The sequence below is a fragment of the Nematolebias whitei genome, chromosome 16, assembly GCF_014905685.2.
Source record: "Nematolebias whitei isolate Nwh7 chromosome 16, NemWhi1, whole genome shotgun sequence".
Taxonomy (NCBI): Eukaryota; Metazoa; Chordata; class Actinopteri; order Cyprinodontiformes; family Rivulidae; genus Nematolebias; species Nematolebias whitei.
In genome coordinates this window covers 44,639,040-44,644,257 of record NC_056513.1, presented here as the reverse complement: position 1 = coordinate 44,644,257, position 5,218 = coordinate 44,639,040, and the positions used below count along the sequence as shown (strand labels likewise).

General features: G+C 43.7%; 2 protein-coding genes across 2 annotated transcripts in view; both read left to right on the top strand.

The window, feature by feature from the left end:
- LOC119422544 (teneurin-3) overlaps positions 1-5,218 on the top strand; it is a 145,768-nt gene that overhangs the window by 117,605 nt on the left and 22,945 nt on the right. The gene's annotated exons all lie outside the window — the stretch shown is intronic.
- Positions 4,380-5,218, top strand: part of LOC119422543 (teneurin-3) — a 212,469-nt gene continuing 211,630 nt past the window's right edge. Inside the window, exon 1 of the mRNA XM_037689919.1 lies at positions 4,380-4,847. The gene's annotated coding sequence lies outside the window, so the exon portion shown is untranslated. The remainder of the gene's footprint in view (positions 4,848-5,218) is intronic.

The window sequence follows — 5,218 nt, the reverse complement described above, 5'->3', positions numbered from 1 at the left end:
ATGGATGGATGGATGGATGGATGGATGGATGGATGGATGGATGGATGGATGGATGATAGACAGTATTGATGGAAGTATGACTGGATGGATGGATGGGGTGGATGAACAGGTGGAAATACATGTATGTAAACCAGATTGATCAAAATTAAGTTAAAACTGTTAATTTTTTTAATGTACTAACTGTATGTAACGTGGGGAGTGGTGGTGAAAAGATTAGAAAAGCATGGATGTGATTGAAACAATTCTGGATTGAATCCCTTGAACAAAACATCAAAATGTGCGTAGAAAAGATGAATCACCCACACCTGTCTCCACCCTCATTTGCCCCACTTTGGGCAGCAAGGTCCTTACCACCACCACCACCACCAATCTGCTGCCCTGGAAACCCTAGATGGCAGCTCTCTGCTCCACACAGAGAGCTGTGGTAGCTCAGTGATCTGTGGTTGTGTCAGGAAATGCATTGGTGTAAAAACAATTGACAAGTCTTTGTGCTAGTTTGCTCGCTGTGGAAACCTCTGAAGACAGGAGCAACCAAAAGTTGAAAATAAATAAATAAATAAAATAAAATAAAATAAAATGGTGGTCAAGTTTGAATAATGTATATGTTAACTATTTAATATCTGTATTTTTTTTAAAGAGTCTTCTTTATGACATGGGCAGTGGCCGAAGGTGGGGACCTTGGCACTCTGACCCTGACTTACCAAAACTGGCTCTTGGGACATGGAATGTGACCTCTCTGGTGGGGAAGGAGCCTGAGCTTGGGCACAAGTTTGAGAGGTACCAACTAGATACAGTTGGGCTCACCTCGATGCACAGCATGGGCTCTGGAACCGATCTCCTTGAGAGGGGCTGGACCTTATTCCACCCTGGAGTTGTCCATGGTAAGAGGCGTGGAGCTGGTGTGTGTCTATTTGTAGCGCCCCGACTTGGTGCCTGTGTGTTGGAGTTTTCCCCGGTAGATGAGAGGGTGGCTTCCCTTTGCCTTCGGGTGTGGGGACGGGCTCTGACTGTTGTTTGTGCCTATTTGCCAAACTGCAGTTCAGAGTATCCGACCTTCTTGGAGTCTTTGGCAGGGGTGCTGGTAGGTGCGCCAGTTGGTGACTCCTTTATTCTGCTGGGGGACTTCAATGCCCATGTGGGTAATGACAGTGTGACATGGAGGGGCATGATTGGGAGGACCAGCCTCTCTGATCTGAACCCAAGCAGTGTTCAGTTCAGAGTTCAAGTATCTCAGGGTTTTGTTCATGATTGAGGGAAGAATGGAGCGTGAGATTGACAGAAGTATTGGTGCAGCGTGTGCAGTATTGCAGACTCTCTACTGGTCCGTTATGGTGAAGAGAGAGCTGAGCTGTAAGGCAAAGCTCTCTGTTTACCATTCGATTTACATTCCTACCCTCACCTATGGCCACGAGCTCTGAGTAGTGACCAAAAGAATGAGATCATGGATACAGGTGGCTGAAATGAGTTTCCTCTGCAGAGTAGCTGGACTCTCCCTCAGAGATAGGGTGAGAAGTTCTGTTATCAAGAGAGACTCAGAGTAGAACCACTGTTCCTCCACACCGAGAGGAGCAAGTTGAGGTGGATCGAGCATCTGGTAAGGATGCCCCCTGGATGCCTCCGTAGGGAGGTGCTTCGGGCATGTCCAACTGGGAGGAGACCACGAGGAAGACCAGGATTCGCTGGAGAGACTATGTCTCTCGGTTGGCCTGGGAACACCTTGGAATCCTCCCAGAAGAGCTGGAAAAGGCTGTGGAGAGAGATGTCTGGACCTCCCTGCTCAAGATGCTGCTCCCGCGAGCTGATTTTGGAATAAGCAGAAGATAATGGTTGAATGGATGGATGGATGGATGGTTGGATGGTTGGTTGGATGGTTGGTTGGATGGATGGATGGATGGATGGTTGGAGTCTTGTTTATTGTTTTATTATAATATTCTTTAAATATTTCTGAATGTTTGGCACTAGCAAGAAATCACTAAAGTCCACACATGTGCACGTGCATGCACACACGCACACACGCACACACACACACACACAGATAATATTTAAGAACACACACCTCTATTTTACATCCATAATTGGTTGAAATATTATTTTTTTTCATGAATAAATGTACTCTCATAGCAAATTTGACCGAAGAATAAATAATGACAAAAATAAAATAAGTGAGAAGAAGACTGAAGTTAAGATGTTTGGACCGAGCTGCCGTCCCTCTCCCAGCGTAGATCTTGGCTCACTGTCATTTTATCTCAGGGACTGTGTCACCAACCTGGGGGTGAAGTTTGAGTCTGATCTTAAATTTGAAAAACAGGTCAGCAGTGTTGTTCAGGAAAGTTTCATCAACTTCACCAAATAGCAAAAGTGAAACCAATCTTAGCAAGACCTGGCTTGTAGAAATGAATCCACACTTTTATCACAGCTCCTCTTGATCCTGTAATGCGCTGTATGCAGACATTAGACCTCTCCTGCCCGTCTGCAGCTTGTGCAGAACTCTGCTGCTCACCTGTTAACTCAGGCCCGTAGGTGCGAGCATGTTACTCCCGTCCTGGCGTCCCTTCATTGGCTCCCTGTGCACCACAGAATTCATTTTAAACTTTTGCTGTTTGTTTTTAAATGCTTGAACAACCTTACCCCACAACATCTGTCTGAGCTGCTTCAGCCTTACTGCCCACCCCGATCCCAACGATCAGCTGATCAGCTGCTGCTGACAGTCCCTAAAGGCTGAAGCTCAGAGGAGACGGAGAGTTTGCTGTTGTTGCTCCCAGGTTGTGGAACAACTTACCCTTGAGTGTCAGACAGACCTCCTCTCTTCCTGTTTTTAAATCTCTTTTACAAACACACTTTTATTCTTTGGCTTTTAACACGTGATCTAATCTTTTATGGCATCTTAACACACACCTGCCATGAAACTGGTACGTGTATGTTTTTATTGTCTTAATCTACATATATGTTTTGTCTTATTGTACAGCACTGTGGCTCCCCATGCAGTTTTTAAAATGTGCTTTAGAAATAAAGTTGATTGATTGATTGATTGATGTATAATTTAATTTTGAAGTCGGTTCACTTGAACCTGAACATTGTGTTGTTGCTCAGGATGAATGGATGTTGCATGATGGATATAACACTATTAATTCCAAGATGGTTGTACTTTTCAAAAAAATTAATATGTAATCTGCACAAATATTTTAAATGTATTACAATTGTAATTAAAATCCTATGTGTGTGTGTGTGTGTGTGTGTGTGCACAGAAATTAGTTTACAGAAAAATACAAAATATACCCAAATATAAATAATGTGAACAACATTCAACAGTACTGGTTTCCATTCAGACCTTTTATTTTCCATCACTTGTCGCGGTGAATAAACCGACGTTTTAGGCACGTCTGCCGTGAATAAATCAAACCTTTCACACACACACACCATCTCTGAGCTCTAAACAGCTGTTCTGAACTGGACAACTAAATTTATAATATATTGAATTACATCAAATGTTAATTTCATCAAGACATTATTATAATTTAAAAATATTTAAAAAATATATTACCTATTTGTTTGAATTGCCAAGATTAAAAAAAGAAAAATGTATTGTATCTGATTTAGTTATTTTTATTCTAATTTGATCACAAGTGAATTAGCCACCCATGCATTATTTTATTTATTAATTGTTGTGCCTGCTTCTGCCTGTTTCACTCAACGGCCAGGACATGACTTTAAAACTCTTTTTTTAAATGACTAAAACAGTTTTAATATACTGTTCTTTGTTGACACAAGTACAGCTAAAATTGCTTTAACCAATAAAAATACAACTAAAATGACTGAATATAATAAAGATAGCACGTTAGTATGAGTACTGTTTATATCCACTGTACTGACCCTACAAACACACACCTGTATTTTTTACACCTACATTTATATTTTTAATAAATAGTGTTTTTAGTTGCCATATAAAAGTGTTTACTATGTGCTCAGTGTTTCATGAGTCATTTTTATGTTAGCTTTTACAGCAGCCAAAATCCCCTCTGCTCACACACACAAATGCGAACATTGTTCTGTGTGGGCGCGCGTGAGAGTGTAAAGGTTCAGTTGAGTGCGCGGTGAATTGGGGGTCGATGTCAGCTGAGGAATGCAGACAGAGGAGAGTGGTCCTCCTCTCTCCACAGCTACACCTTCACTGTGAACGCACAAAGCTGAAATCCTGCTCTCCTCACAGCCCCGCCCCACCTTTTCTCCACTCAGCCAATCACGTTCAGCCGAGCTCTCAGCCCCACCCCTCTTTTTTCCTCTAGTCAGCCAATCATATGCTCCTCTTCGCTCCTTGTTCTGGTAGCTCCGCCCCTCTGCTTCGCCAAGCAGAGCTTTGGAACCGTAGAGGTAAAGAGCTACAGGGCGCGAGGTAGAGGAGGCGCACGCACACGCAGCAGCTGTGGTCAGAAGCGCGCGAGGACATAGGACTCACATACGGACACGCGCGTGCAAAATAGAAGAGAAGACCTTTGCTCTAGGTGACTGAGAGGAGAAAAGACGAGTAGAGGAGAAGAAACCAGAGGCGCGTTCTGGTTTTTCAGGCCGGAAAAGTGCGAGGAGACACGGACACGAGTGGAACTGAGAGGCGCATCTGCGGAGAACCGAGGCGGCTGCTTTCATCTGCGGAGAACCGAGGCGGCTGCTTTCATCTGCGGAGCACCGAGGCGGCTGCTTTGATCCCCTCAGAAAAAACAACAACAAAAAGAAAGAAACAAGGAGGAAAGACAGGAGCTGTGCGTGTTTCTGCGCGAGTCCGTGCTCGTCTGAGAGGATCTATGAGCTGCTGCAGAGCCGCTGGAAACTGGAGGACTCACACGCACAACAAGGTACTGCTCTGTTCACGGTGCGTGCGCGTGCGCGTGTGTGAAGACTGCTGGAAATCCGTGCTGTGGGTTTGGTCTCCAGTCAATTGACTGTCATTGTGTGAATTCACTGAGTGAATGGGTAAAACAAACAAAGCACGTGTGTGTGCGTGCGTGCGCGCGCGCCATGCTTCAAGCATGCCAGACTGAGGGCCTCATAGTTTTTATGGTCAGAAAGTAGTGAAACAAATGGAGACTGGGAAAAAACCAGAGAGAGGCTTTTCTTCTACAGCGCACGGTTTGAAGGGCTGACTTTCACATGTATACTAATATATTTATATACTAATATATACTAATATATTTATATACTAATATATACTAATATATTTATATAC